Here is a 16,387-nt window from a genome sequence, read left to right as displayed (position 1 = left end):
TCTCTTCCACAAAAAGCAAGCCTGGTTGAATCTGAAGGAACCCCCATTTGGGGTGGGATAAAGACGCACAGACACACAATTGAGCCGAGTCTCAGGAAACCAGAGGGAGCTTAACTTCTTACTGGAGTGAGAGCTTGAGCCTGCAGGAGAGGCAGTGGCTCTACACAGAAAACTGATGAAGGCAGGGTGTGACCCAAAGGGATAGGGATGTGTCAGGGAGACAGGGAGCATCGGGGAAATCAGGGAGAGTAGTAGGGAAAGGGCTACTTCAAGTGTAAGGATGTTTGTTGCAACATGGTTTGCAATAACAACACATTGGAGGCAGCCCACACATACATCATTAGGAGACTGAGTAAACACATTGTGGAATATTATCTGGCCATTAAAAAGAATGCAGGGGAGTTCCCGTCGTGGCAGAGTGGTTAACAAATTCGACGAGGAATCATGAGGTTGCAGGTTCGGTCCCTGCCCTTGCTCAGTGGGTTAACGATCCGGCGTTGCCGTGAGCTGTGGTGTAGGTTGCAGACGCGGCTCGGATCCCGCATTGCTGTGGCTCTGGCATAGGCCGGTGGCTACAGCTCCGATTAGACCCCTAGCCTGGGAACCTCCATATGCCGCGGGAGCGGCCCAAGAAATAGCAAAAAAGACAAATAAATAAATAAATAAATAAATAGAATGCAGTCTGGGAGTTCCCATTGTAGTTTAGGAGGTTAAGACCCCAGCTAGTATTCATGAGGATGTGGGTTCGATCCCTGGCTTTGCTCAGTGAATTAATGATCGGGAATTACTGCAAGCTGCGGCATAGGTCAAAAAATGCAGCTTTAATCCAGAGTTGCCATGGCTATAGCACAGGTTGGCAGCTGCAGCTCTGATTCAGCCCCTGGCCTGGAACTTCTATATGCCACAGGTGTGGCCATAAAATAAATAAAGTAAAATAAAATAAAAAGAATGCACACTGGCATAGAAAAACTCCAATTTTTCCTAAGTGAAGAGAAAAACAAGGTATATCCTGTGAAGTGTGTACAGTATGTAACCCCTTACAGGACTATGCTTATATATTCATATAATATCTCTGAAAGAATTCCCAAGAAACATGTTAGAAGCAGGAAAGCAGACTCACTTTTCATTAGATACATTTCTAGTTCTTTCAAGTTGTTTACCCTATGCTTGTATTCCTGCTTGAAACGATAGATAGATAGATAGATAGATAGATAGATAGATAGATAGATATAGATGGATGGATGGATGGATGGATGGATGGATGGATGGATAGATAGATAAAATTTTTAAAAGAAAAGAAAAAGAAGCAGTCACTTCCCTCCAAGTCAGCTCTGCCACAGAACCATCTTCACTTCCTAGATGTGATGGTTAATATTATGTATCAGCCGACTGGGCCAGGTACCCAGAGACTTGGTCAACATTATTCTAGAAGTTTCTGTGAAAGTATTTTTTAGATAAGATTAACTTTTAAATCAAAAGACTTTGAGAAAAGCAGATGACCCTCCATAATGTGGGTGGGCCTGGTCCAATCAGGTAAAGGCCCTAATTGGAAAAAAGACTGAGGTCCCTGGAGGAAAAGTCGATTCTGCCAGTAGACTGCCTTTGGGGTTGGACTGAAACTTTCCCCTGGGTTACCAGCCTGCTGGCTCACCCTACAGATTTTGGATTTGACAGTGTTCATGACCACATGAGCCAATTCCTTAAAATAAATCTTTCTCCTCTCTCTCACTCTGTGTGTGTGTGTGTGTGTGTGTGTGTGTGTGTGTGTGTGTGTGTGTGTCTTTCACATCTGCAGGTTCTGCATCTATGGATGTAACCAACCACAGGCCAAAAATATTTGAAAAAAAAAAAATCCAGAGAGTTCCAAAAACCAAAAATGGATTTTGCCCTGTGTCAGCAACTACTTACATAACATGTACATTGAATTTACCACTATTTGCATAGCATTTACTTTGTATTAGGTATTATAAGTAATCTAGAGATGAGTTAAAATATATGGCAGGACATACATAGGTTATATGCAAATACCATGTCATTTTGGGGTTTTGTTTTTTGTTTTTTGTTTGTTTGTTTTAAATGATTTTTATTTTTTCCATCATAGCTAGTTTACAGTGTTCTGCCAATTTTCTGCTGTACAGAAAGGTGACCCAGTCACACATACATATATATATTCTTTTTCTCATATTATCACGCTCCATGTCATTTTATATAAAGGACTTGAGCATCCTCCAAATTTGGTACTCACCAGGATCCTGGAACCAAGCCCATGTGGATACTAAAGGACCAGTGTTTGGTAGCTGTTTCTCTGAAGGACGCTGACTTGAAGGCTTGAAGGGATCTCTGAGCCCAAAACCCTGGAAAGGCAGATAAGTGAGGGGAGCTTTGTTGCCTGTGGGGGAAAGAGCCGGGTGTGAGAATCACTCAGGCAGGGGTCGACCCTGACCTCACTCTGGGGGGTAGAGCTGGGAGGAAGGCAGCCCAGCCGGTCCTCATTCTCAATCAGCACGTGGGGCAAGCCCAGCCGTGCTTCCCACGGACACTTGTTACTCCCTGAGCAGGAACTGATTGGTCCCTTTGTGTCCTCCTGGCCCTTCCTCACCATGCGAATTTCTTTTTCTTTTTCCTCTCCCACTCTCCAAGTCTTGTCTCTTCCATGTCTTCTTTGTGAGCAAGGTTACACCAACAAGGCAAAAATAAAGATGTTGCCAGGTTGCAGCTTCCTCCCTGCTGTGATCCTATTTGCCTCAGTTCAGTCTCTGGCCGTGGCCTCTGAAGCCAGCAAATTCTGCTGAGCAGAAAGAACAGTCAATCAGCCAGTCACTGTGTCTCAAAGAACCAAGAAATAAGTTTAACCATTTTCCCTCACCTTTTGTTGTTTGACCAAATAAGACCAGGCAATTCAAGTCAAGATGATTGAAAATGACATGTATAGATATTCTCTTTTTTTCTCCCTTCCCAGCTCATGACACACTGCATTATTCATTCCGACTGTGTTATTCAGTCTTCATTCCACCATGAAAGGGGACAGAAAATGATCTCAAATCTAAGGTCCTTGCATTGGGTGGTCCCTTTAAAATAAGTCTCCTTCCATAGATCCCAGCTTCAGTTAAGCAGTCAATCCACAAAGAACAAACCAGTTATGATTAAGGCATCACATTGGACATTGAAAGGATTTAAAGGAGCAGAAAAAGAGCTTATGTACAAGAGGAGTCCATAAAGCACACAGATAAACAGACCATAAATTAGCCAAGCAGCATCAGGCTAAATAAATGACAAAGGAGATCAGTCACTGTGGGCTGGAAGGCCCTGAAGGCTCTGGCCTGGGCATGGCTGATGGACAGAATTCACGAAGTAATCCTGCTCTGGGAGTTCCCATTGTGGCTCAGCAGGCTCAATCCCTGGCCTCACTCAGTGGGTTAAGGATCTGGCATTGCTGTGAGCTGTGGTGTAGGTTGCAAATGCAGCTGGGATCTGGCGTTGCTACGGCCATGGTGTAGGCCGGCAGCTGTAGCTCCGATATGACCCCTAGCTTGCGAACTTCCATACGTTGCGGGTGTAGCCCTAAAAAGCAAAAGAAAGAAAGAGAGACAGACAGACAGACAGCTACCCCCAGGGAATGTGGTTCAGCAGGCCTTCCCACTGTCCAGGTGGGCTCGGTTGGAGTCAATACATATTTCCTGCCACACATCAGGAATGAATGTTCAAAGAGGCCAAGCGCTTTGAGCAATATTACCCTGTGCATCAATGCCAGAATCAGGGCCAGAGCCAGATTCTCCAGCACCCTTGTTAGAGCTCTGTTGACTGAATGAGAGAAATAGACAAGGCTTTCCAGGCGATCGAGGGCATCAGTAGACAAAAAGACCCAGAGACACAAGGGAGTGGGAGCAGGCCAGGCTGGCTGGCCAGGGGAGGAAAGCCAAGAAAGTGGGGGTGCACTCCCACTCCCCACAGGGTACACACACACATACACACACAAACACACACACTCTCTCTCTTCCTGTTTTCCTTAAATTACACTTCTGCCTGAGAGAGTACGAACAACAAGCAAAGAACTAATCATGCATCAGTTAGATCAGAAGTCGAAAGGATAACTTTGACCTATAGGCCTTTGTTCCCCTAGGAATCCAGCTCCAAATCCTTTCTTTTCTTTTCTTTTTTAGGGCTGCACTCAAGGCATATGGAAGTTCCCGGGCTAGGGGTGGAATCAGAACTCCAGCTGCCGGCCACAGCCACAGCCACAGCAACAGGGGATCCAAATCATGTCTGCGACCTACACCACAGCTCACAGCAACGCTGGATCCTTAACCAACTGAGCCAAGCCAGGGATCAAACCCCTCATGGATACTAGTCGGGTTCGTTACCACTGTGTCACAATGGGAACTCCCTCTAAATCCTTTCAGCAGGATTAGCATGATGATACAAATGCTTCCACTTGGGTCTTTCTGACTTTATGTCTGAAATTCATGAAGTAATGGCAATTCTATTCAGCAAAATAAATAAATAAACAAAAAGAACTTTATTATCTATGCAAAGTCATACACGTGTCCCAGAATGGATCAACTTTGGCACAATCACATGCGAAAGAATTATCGGCAAGACAAGGAATTTGTGTGAGGGGCAGTAAAGAGTGGGGTGAGGTGTTTACTGCAACTCATTGGTCCAGGGCTTCCAAATGGACAAGACTCTGCCATCAGGTGACCAGCTTTGACCAGCATGGATATACTCTAACTGGGAGCTGATGCAACCCCAGCTGATGTGGGTAGAAAAGAATTGAGTGTGACCCGCCAAGAGATATGGACAGTGGCCTCTGCTTTCTTTCCTTGGTCGGTCGGTCTCCTTATCAGCACAGTCAGGACAATAAAAATCAAAGAAAAGTTTCTTTGAAGCCCTCAGAGGGCATTTCCACGTGGGAACAACCATTGCCATTATCTTGACCTTTATTCCCAGGCAGATGTCAATGAGAAAAGGAGGAGCAGTCTTAGGGCCTCTTGGGGTGGGGGTGGGGGCTTTAGATCAGGATGGAATCATAAGCAGGATGAAGCTTAACTTCCTCCAGGATATTTCCTCCACCTGGCTGCCAAGCCCTGCAGCATCCACCTTTGCTATCCTCTAAGAAAGAGAGACTTGGGAGTTATCCCCCAAAGACATAAATAAAAACCTTTCCATATTTTTGTGGAGTTCCCACCGTGGCACACTGGGTTAAGGAACCGGCACTCCACAGCTGTGGCATAGGTTGCAGCTGTAGTCTGGATTTGATCCCTAAGCTGGGAACTTGTAGATGGGAAAAAAAAAAAAAAAAAAGAAGCCTTTCCATATTTGTACTTGATTGTATTTATATTAAGAAACTCAAGAAGAGTACCCAAGAAGTAATAAAAATAATGGTTATTCATGGGTGCAGGGGTGGGAGGAGGAGGCAAATGGGGAAAGGAAGAGAAATGAGACTTTTCATGGGTTGCCTTTTTATTTTGTTATGTTTTAGGCCATGCCCGTGGCCTGTGGAAGTTCCCAGGCCAGGGTTTGAACCCATGCCACAGCAGTGACCCAAACCACAGCAGTGACCACACTGGATCCCTTACCTACTAGGCCACCAGGAAAACTTAGTTGCCTTTTTATAGTGTTTTGGTTTCTGAGCCAGATGAATATATTTCCTGGGATGAGGGGGTTTTTTTAAGTTCGTTAAATTATAAATTTAAAGAAGACAAAACTTGAAAACTTTGTAAAGAGAATTTCACAAGAAGAAAGAAAGAAAGAGAGGGGAGCAAAGTTGCACCCTTTATCTAGTTGCCTTACAAAACCAGGAAGGTCACACAGCAAGAGATGTTAGGCCAATTCTTTTTTTTTTCTTTTTTTAAACTTGGAAGACATTTACGTTTATTTTTACTTTTCCATTATGAGTGACTAAATCGTGTTTCTCCAGCAGGAAAACACAGCACTAATAAGTGACTGTCACATCCTATAGAGAACTCAAATCTTTGGTCATAGCAAGGACAATTTTTTTTTTGCGGCCCCATCAGTGGGGTCTTTTTTAAAAATTTGTTATATGTTCTGCCTATTTCTGCTGTACAGCACAGTGACCCAGATATATATATATTTTTCTCACATTATCCTCCATCATGTTCCATCACAGGTGATTAGATATAGCTTCCTGTGTGAGTAAGATCTCCTTGCTTATTAAAGCAGCTGGGTAAGTTGGGACTCACTTGCACAGAAAATGACAGAAGAATGTATCTTCATCTGTGTAATGGGAGGATTAGGCTAGAAGACTTCATCAGACTCTTCCAGCTCTCATGCTCTATGGCCTTCAAATGGCAAGCAAGACTGCTTGGTTTGGTGTTCAAGTTTGGGTGCTGCTTCTCCCCACTATACTGCCACCTTTTGTGGGGCCGAGGCCACAGCGCTCTCAGTCTCCTGGCTTCCCCCTCCTGCCCCATTCACAGACTCACCTTTGAAAAGCTTGACAGTCCACCCCATTTGAACTTTCATGACATCAAAATCATATTTGCATGTGAAGGTATAAACAAAACTTTCCAGGCACACCCTTTGCCCACAAAAATATTGTGGAGAAAACCTTTCATTCAATGCTGAACTGGTGCCATCTAGTGGCCTACAGAGTCACCCGGCTACTCCACAACAGGACAAGAGAAATTTTTGTAAACATTAGGGTTTCTTTCCAAGCGAACCCTTAGCAAAATTGTAGAATCCAAGGAAAAAGTTTCCATAGTTCCAGCTTCCCTCTTCCAGAATTCTCCTCCATGACAGGCAAATGTCATGAAAAGAGAGCAAATGCTGGAGTCAGGACAAACCTACTTGACACCAAAATGCATCCTGTGCTGACTGCTGGCTATAAGATCCAGGGCAAGTTACTGAACTCCCCTGAGCCTCCAGTCCATCCTCTGTGAAATGTGGGTAATAGAATGTTCCTTTCAAAGTCGTTGCAGGGGAATACATGTGACAAAATGTACAAGCACTCCACATACAGTAGGCCCTAAATATTAGTTCCATTCTGAAGTACAACTTTTTTTTCCCTTGGCTGCACCTGCAGCATATGGAAGTTCCTGGACAGGGATCAAACCCATGCCACGGTTGCAGCAGCACTAGATCCTTAACCTGCAGTGCCACAGGGGAACTTTCAGTACATCATTATTTTTAAAATGAGTGAAAAAACAAACAAAAGAAAATAGTTCCTGCTGTGGCTCAGTGGATTAAGAGTCTGACCAGTATCCATGAGGATGCAGGTTTGATCCTTGGCCTAGTTTGGGGGGTTAAAGGATCCAGCATCGGGAGTTCCTGTCGTGGCTCAGTGGTTAACGAATCTGACTAGGAACCATGAGGTTGCGGGTTCAATCCCTGGCCTTGCTCAGTGGGTTAAGGATCCAGTCTTGCCGTGAACTGTGGTGTAGTTTGCAGATGTGGCTCAGATCCTGCATTGGTGTGGCTGTGGTGTAGGCCAGCGGCTGCAACTCCAATTCAACCCCTAGCCTGGGAACATCCATATGCCTCGGGTGCGGCCCTAGAAAAGAAAAAAAAAAAAAGTGAAAAAAAAAAGGATCCAGCATTGCCACAAGCTGTAGTGTAGGTTGCAGACACAGCTTGTACTGGCACTGCTGTGGCTGTAGCATAGGCTGGCACCTGCAGCTCCCATTCAACCCCTAGCCTGGGAACTTCCACATGCCCTGGCTGTGGCCCTAAAAAGAAAAATAAAATAAAGTAGGAGTAAAAGATTTCCCTGGTGGCTCGGTGGGTTAAAACCTGACAAAGTGTCCAAGAGAATACAGGTTCAATCTATGGCCTCTCTCAGCGGGTTAAAAGATCTGGCATTGCCACAAGCTGCAGCTTAGGTCAAAGATGTGGCTCAGATAGGTATTATGTGGCTGTGGTGTAGGCTGGCAGCCGCAACTCCAATTCAACCCCTAACCCAGGAACTTCCATAGGCTGCAGGTGTGGCCGTAAAAAAAGAAAAAAGAAAAAAGAATCTAGCATTATCACTGCTGTGGCTGGGTCACTGTTGTAACTTGGATTCAGTCCCTAACCTGGGAACTTCTGCACGCTGTGGGCACAGCCAAAAAAGAAAAAGAAATAAAATGGGAGGGAAAAGATAAATATTGAGTTCTGACCTCTGGACAATTTTCTGTCTGGATGTCAGCAGGAAACAATTCCTTGCAGAGAATCCACCAGAAGATGCTATAGGGAACTCAAGAGATGGGGCCAAAGTTAATGGAACTAACAATAGACCTAAGGTACCCAGAGGCTAGCAACCACAGAAGGATGTAAGCCCCAGAATGACTGGACAAAGAGGTGCCAAAATGGAGTCCAGAGAGAACTGAGCTTGGGAGGAGGGGTATGCTGGCAAGGGCTGCAGCCTTTTTTTTTTTTTTTTTTTTTTTTAAATTTCGTTTTTGGCTGCCCTACGGAATATGGAGTTCCCAAGCCAGGGATCAGATCCGAACCATAGTTGTGACCTACACCAAAGCTGTGGTAACAGCAGATCCTTAACCCACTGTGACGGGCTGGGGATCAAACCTGCATCCCCACGCTCCAGAGTCGTCACTGATCCTGTTTGCCACAGCGGGAACTCCAGCAGCTTTAGAGCTTTAGCATTCCAGTTGGCTTTCTTCCACCTCTAGAGTGGTGCCAAAGCAGCAAGGGAGCTGGGCAGAAATAGCCCAGCCTTTTCCCCTGACCTTCCATCTCCTACCATGATCACCACAGGCCACACCCAACCTGAAGTCAGCTGGCAAGGAAACCTGGGTGGGAATGGGTAGGCTCAGCCTCACAGGGCACAGACATCAGAGAATGGCCTGGAGGAGACCCCCAGAGGGTAACCAGTGCAGGAGGTCAGAGAGGAAATCCCTGCTTTGGGGAAAATGTTGAGATTAGGTTAACATCCAAGAATAAATTCTAGAGGAGGAGGAGGAATGAATCAATATTACTGAATAATCTACTTTGTGCTACTCACTATGTTTTGTTTTGGTTTTTTAGCATCTTACCTGAAGCACTTGGAAATTACCAGGCTAAAGGTAGAATTGGAGCTGCAGCTGCCGGCCTGCACCACGGCCACAGCAACGCCAGATCCAAGCCAGGTCTGTGACCAACACCACAGCTCATGACAATGCCAGATCCTTAACCCACTGAGCGAGGTCAGGGATCGAACCCACATCCTCATGGATACCCACTCGCTGAGACCCCCATTGACTACATCTTTCAACTTTCTCATAACTTGCCCACTGACCTAGTACAATTGGTTTGTTGTCTTTTTTTTTTTTTTTAACAAATAAAGAAGCAAAGCTCAGCAAAACCAAGTAATTGAGACACCCATCTGGTAAGTGTTGGAATTCCATCCCAGTTACTGGGCGTCGCTATTCCACACCAACCCCCCCACTACCACCACCACCAGTACCAGCTCTGGAGGTTGGGGAAAGACAGACCAGGAAGCAGAGAGGAGAGGGCAGCAGTCCATCAGCCTGAGAAGCAAAGAAAATGACCCCACCCCTGGTGTAAGGGATTACATTTTCCTTATTGTCATGCAAAGAAGTCCCCTTTCCCGGCAAAGAAGGCCAGTTTCTAAGGGATGCTCCAGCAACTTTGTATGAGGAGAGCGGAGTAAATCCTGCTAAGGGATTAAGACTTTGCTCCCCTGCTCTCCTGGAGGCCCAGGAGCCAACTGTCTGAACAGTATTCTACGGAAGGGACAAGGGAGGTAGATGATAATGCTGAAAGACAGAATGTTGAATATTCACTCATCTGAAAAATCCCTGAAGATATTCTTTTCTGAGAAGATGGCTGGACTAATTCAGATTGGCCAATTGATTGAATGGTCAGGCAGACAAACCTCTTCCTAAGAGATTTGTAGCCTCCACTGAAAACAGTTCTTTGGAAAAACTGTCAAACTCCTGCAGGGCCCACTTGACATCTGTGTTTGTCAGGTCAGCGAGAACAGCTATGACTTTGAAAGGCTAAGGGTTTGTTGTTTCTTGCAGCTCCCTGGAGATCTGCACAGCAAATGAAGCTCCATCAAAGCGCCATCAAAGACAACCCAATAGAAGACGGTCCCAGGGGAGCCATGTTTCTGTCATGTTTGAGGAGCCCAAAGGCAATTGCTATTCCATCCCCACCTTCTTCACCCTGCCAAACTCCTATGACTTCATCTGTTACAGCTTTTCCAATATTTTCCAGAATTTTCCAGAATGGAATCCGAGGTTACTGGCCTCATCAATCCACTTAATGTCCCAGAGATAGAATAATCCTCCTCAGCACTTTTTTTTTTTTTTTTTTTTTTTTTTTGTCTTCTTAGGGCCACACCCATGGCATATGGAAGTTCCCAGGCTAGGGATTGTTGAATTGGAGCTGCAGCTGCCAGCCTACACCACAGCCACAGCAATGCAGGATCCAAGCCACATCTTCTACCTATGCCACAACTTGCTGCAACAACAGATCCCTAACCCAGTGACCAAGGCCAGGGATTGAACCCACACCCTCATGGATACTAGTTGGGTGCTTAACATTTGAGCCACAACTAGAACTCCCTCATGAGTTCATCTTGATGAATTTAGGTTGCAGTGGGCTGATAAAGTGGTACTGTGGACCAGGCGCCAGAAAGCATTGTAAGAGTTGGAGAGATGCTTGATAGTCAATCAAGACGCAGACAGTCCCAAGGCAAGATGGGGAAGCCAGGCTGGCCATGGTGAGCCAAGTGTCCTCAGGAAACTTGGAGGGGACTGGTAAGCAGTCAGGGAGGCAGGGATGTGCAGAACTGACAGACAGGCATTGTAGTTACCAAGCAGTTGCCTCTGAATCATACCCCTACCCCTCCCTCAAATGGAAACCAGTTGCTCTCATCTAAGTTTTAGGAGGAAGACGCAAAGAGAAAAAAACAAGGACTGGGCATCGACTAGACCTAAGATGGCACGGCAGAAGATTTGACTTCCAGTGGATCTCGAACCCCATTTTCCACTCAGTGTAATACGTCAGCATGCTGACGATACGCACCCCAGTGCCATGACAGTTGACAATTACCACGACAACGACCACAAAAGCCCAAGACAAGGACTGAAAAGGAGAGTCCAAACAACACTCCTATTCTCAGATTAATCATAAATATTCCTGCCACTTGCAACATGTGGAAGTTCCTGGGCCATAGATAGATCTCATGCCATAACAGCAACCCAGGTCACTGCAATTACACTGCTGGATCCTTAACCTGCTACACCACAGGAAACCTCCATGTAATGGCTTCTTAGTTGAATGGATTAGTGATTGAGTTAGTGTGAATTCTGTTGTTTAAGCTATCTAGTCTGTGCTACTTTATTACAGCAGCCCTAGCAAAATAATGCACACATTATTACTTAAAAGTATTAAAACTGGGAGTTCCCATCGTGGCGCAGTGGTTAACGAATCCGACTAGGAACCATGAGGTTGCGGGTTCGGTCCCTGCCCTTGCTCAGTGGGTTAACGATCCGGCGTTGCCGTGAGCTGTGATGTAGGTTGCAGACTCGGCTCGGATCATGCGTTGCTGTGGCTCTGGCGTAGGCCGGTGGCTACAGCTCCGATTCAACCCCTAGCCTGGGAACCTCCATATGCCACGGGAGCGGCCCAAGAAACGGCAAAAAAAGAAGACAAAAAAATTTAAAAAATAAAAATAAATTAAAAAAGTATTAAAACTTCCACATGCCACAGGTGCAGCCATAAAAAAAATAAATAAATAAACAAAAAACTGAGACATTTGCTTAAAAAGAACTTCATACAAGTGAAGAAAAATACATAAGATACATAGCATATATAATATATACACATATATGTGTACAGCTATAAATTTTCATAAATTAGACCAGCTTCTAGGCTAAGAAGCTGTGAAATTAGCACCCAGATTAAGAAATAGAACATCGTCAGCATCCAGAAGCCACCTTATATCTCCTGGCAGTCATCCTGCTCCCCTCCAAGGGCAACTACTATCCTGACTTCTTACAGAAAAGATTAGTTTTTGTCTTTTATATAAATGAAATCTTAAAAACGTGATGATAGTCTTTAATAGTGACTGCTTTCATCCAACTCTGTGAGTATGTAAGTAACACTACTGACTACTGTGCTGCTCATTGTTATAACGCAAAATGTATTTTTTTTTTTAGGGCTGCACTTGTAGCATATGGCATGGTCAAAAAAAATCATAAGTCAACTATAACTCAATTTGCTAAGGATCAAACCCTCACCACAGCCTCGTCCCAACCACCACAGGGACAACACTGGATCCTTAACCCACTGAGCCACCAGGGAACTCCCTAATAACACTTTCTCTATACTAGACACCATTCTAAGTGCTCTCTAAATATTAGCTCTAAAAATTCTCATATGTGGTAAGTTCTACTATCCTTGCCCCTATTTTACAGATAAGGAAAGTTAAGGTATGGAAACTGATATACAAGTAACTTTAACTTTCTCCAGGTCAGGCAGCTAGTGAATGCCAGTCCTAGAAAATGAGAGAGGAGATGGGATTTGAAACTAGGAGATCTGCTCCAGTGTCTATGCTCTTAAGCAATATGCTATGAAATATTAGAGATAATTTTGAAAAAATAAGCAGACTGTTATGGCAGTTGCATCTTTAGGTGTATTAGGAATACATTCTCTCATTTTATGTTTAGTGCTATGGGAAATTAGTCTTGTATTATTACTTTTTTTTTTTTTTTTTGTCTTTTTGCCATTTCTTTGGGCCACTCCCGCGGCATATGGAGGTTCCCAGGCTAGGGGTCGAATCGGAGCTGTAGCCACCGGCCTACACCAGAGCCACAGCAACTCGGGATCGGAGCCGCGTCTGCGACCTACACCACAGCTCACGGCAACGCCGGATCCTTAACCCACTGAGCAAGGGCAGGGATCGAACCCGCAACCTCATGATTCCTAGTCAGATTCGTTAACCACTGTGCCACGACGGGAACTCCCTAGTCTTGTATTATAAGACATCTTCACAGAGGCTCTACTCGCTCCCATTCCCACCATCAGTGCCATATCTCTCTCCAGATTTTGTTATTATCCACTTTCTAGGGAGAACCTAGAACCCCTCCAGTGTCTGACTTGGGAATGCACATAAGTAGGACACATGCTTTCTGAGATCTCCAGAATCCCTCTTCTGGGTTAAGAGAATGTGAACTGCAAGGACATCTACCTCACAGGCTCTCTGAGAAGACCCTCAAAGTTTTCTCAGTGAGAACACCTATGTAAAATACTTCAGACTGTCCCTGTCTCATAGTAAACACCACTAGTCAGCCATGTTTCTTCCTACTTGCTTCCCCACCACATCTACCAAACTGCCTACATCCCCTCCACAGTTTACTTAGTTGGCAGCATCCCAATTAGCAAGTAGAAATGTATTCTGAGGAGCTGTACAAAATGCAAGGTTTTTAAAGGCAATGAGAGGGTAGGACAAGGAAGACAAAAACAAAAGAAAGGATTATATCAGGCAACATCACCTTCCTTTGAGAGAAGGGCAGGGGTCTATTCTACAGATGACTTTATTGGTGTTAATCTGGAAATTCCAGGCTGAGTGGTTTAAAATTCAACTCCTGGAGGAGGCTGCAATTGCAGTTAGGTTAGGTACTAAATTTTGGTGTGCTGACCTGGGGCCTAATACAAGTGACTCCATTTTGGGCCTGTTACCTTTTTTAAAAAACAAAACAAAACAAAAAAACACAGAGATATGAGGGAATTTGAGGAATGCTGAAAGTGTTCTACATTATTGTGGTGATGGTTCTATGACCATATATATCTGTCAAAACTTAATAAAATTCCATGTTAAAAACTGGGGGAATGCGGTTTTGTTGTTGTTGTTGTTGTTGTTGTTGTTGTCTCACCTACAGCATGTGGAAGTTCCTATGGCAGGGACTGAACAGCAGTAACCCAAGCTGCTGCAGTGACAACGCCGGATTCTTTACCCACTGCACCAAAAGAAAACTCCTGGGAGAATTGTATTGTATATAAAGTAAACCTCAATAAAGCTGATTTATAAAAATCTAAATCAACCATTTTTGGCAGTAGGGAACCAACTTATTTTTCTGAAAGTCAATAAATATAGGGGAAATTAAGTTTTATCCTGCCTTTCCTGAGTGAAGTACATTTCAGAGTGGAAAGAAGGAAAATTCTTTTTTACACAAGTCCTATTTAAAAATGTAGGAGTTCCACAGTGGCTCAGTAGGTTTTTAACCTAACATAAGGACCCTGGTTCGACCCCTGACCTCACGCAGTGGGTTAAGGATCTGGCACTGCCATGAGCTGTGGTGTAGGTCTCAAATGTGGCTCAGACCCTGCGTTGCTGTGGCTGTGGTATAGGCCAGTAGCTGTTGCTCCAATTAGACCCCTAGCCTGGGAACTTCCATATGCCTTGGGTTTGACCCTAAAAAAGACATAACAAAACAAAATAAAGAAGTTGCCACAGCTGTCCCAACATTCAAGCAACCACCACCCTGATTCATCAGAAACCATGAACCTGGAGGCAAGACCCTCCTCCAGCAAAAAGTTCAGACTTCGCTGAAGGCTCAGATGATGGTTAGCATTTTTTTTTAGCAATAAAGTATTTTTAAATTAAGGTACTGTACTTATTTTAGACATATGCAATGCTATTGCACACTAAATAGACTACAGTATCATGTAAACAAAAAAAAATTTTTTTTTTTAAGGTCACACTTTGCAGCATATGTAAGTTCCCAAGCTAGGGGTTGAATTGAAACTGCAGCTGCTGGCCTACGCCACAGCCACAGCAATGCTTGATCCCAGCTGCATCTGTGACCTACACTGCAGCTTGTGGCAACACAGGATCATTAACCCACTGAGCGAGGCCAGGGTTTGAACCTACATGTTCATGGATACTAGCAGGTTCTTAGTCCACTGAGCGACAACAGGAACTCCCAAACATAAATTTTTATATGCACTGGAAAACCAAAAAATTGAGTGACTAGTATTATTATAGTGCTCTGGAACCAAATTCACAATATCTCAGAGCCTGTACTGAAAGAGGTAGAAGACTGTGTTACAGGCTCAGTGAGAAGATGTTGGCAGCAGTTGAGGATAAGATGAGCAGAAAAGATTGGTGAGGTTACAAAGGTACCAAATTTTACAGCCTACAGTCATGATATCATATGACTTAATGTAAATATCTTGAATTCATCCAACACTCTACATTCTCTTTGCCAAAAAAAAATTAAACCGAATCCAACCAGTTCAGGCCACCACCATCTTTTGCCAGCCTCTGGTCTTGCCCTGAGGCATCTCAAATATCTCCCTGCAGAGTGATCTTTTCAAAAGTGAATCTGACCAGGTCACCTCCCCCATCCTCCAAGCATTTGAACACTTTCAAAAATCCCCCACTGACCTTAGGATAAATTTAAAACTTCTTGCCAAATAGTTTCCTTCAAGATCAGGTTCACCAATCCCCCTTATCTCTCCCCACCATGTCCAAAAGGAATCCGAACACTTGCAGTTCCCAGAGCAGACTTTTCTTTCTTTTTTTTTAGGGCTGTACCCACAGCCTATAGAAATTCCCAGGCTAAGAATCAAATTGGAGCTACAGCTGCCCATCCTATGCCACAGTCACAGCACTGCAGGATCCGAGCTGCATCTGAGACCTAAACCACAGCTCCAGGCAATGCCAGATCTTTAACCCACTGAGAGAGGCTGGGGATCAAACCTGCATCCTCATGGATCCTAGTAGTGTTTGTTAACCACTGAGCCAAGAAGAGAACTCCTCCAGAACAGAATTACCTTGCTGGCAATAATAATAATTCTTTTTCTCTTATTGTCATGGCCAGCTCTCTCCTTCTGGTCATTCATGGTGTAGCTGCCAAGTCATCTACTCAAGGGATGCTTTTCTACTCCAAGTGCTCACTCTAGCAATTTCACACCAAAGTATCCTAATTGGCCATTCACTTCTTAGTTCCCTACCTCTCTGTCCCTACCCTCATTCTAAGACTGTGGGTTCCCTAGATCTGGGACTTCCCTAGTGCCCATTAGAGCATAGCATTTAGCACAAAGTCAGGAATATGTGTTCAATGAATGTTCTTTGAATGGATTAAAGAACAAGTAAGCAGATTGCTAAGGATGACTGTATTTGTATTTCACTATTTTTTTCTTTTTTTTTTTTTTTTGTCTTTTTGTCTGTCTTTTTGTCTTTTTAGGGCCACACCTGTGGCATATGGAGGTTCCCAAGCTAGGGGTCCAATCAGAGCTGTAGCTGCTAGCCTACGCCACAGCCACAGCAACACAGGATCTGAGCAGTGTCTGCGACCTACACCACAGCTCATGACAAAGCCAAATCCTTAACCCAATGAGCGGGGCCAGGGATCGAACCCATGTCCTCATGGATACTAATCAGGTTCCTTAACCATTGAGCTACGATGGGAACTCCTCA

The sequence above is a fragment of the Sus scrofa genome, chromosome 1 (assembly GCF_054392235.1).
Source record: "Sus scrofa isolate SSC_HxYL_T2T_F1_AM1 chromosome 1, Sscrofa_HxYL_maternal_Yorkshire_Landrace_v2.0, whole genome shotgun sequence".
In the NCBI taxonomy this organism is placed as follows: Eukaryota; Metazoa; Chordata; class Mammalia; order Artiodactyla; family Suidae; genus Sus; species Sus scrofa.
This window is presented reverse-complemented; position numbering follows the sequence as displayed.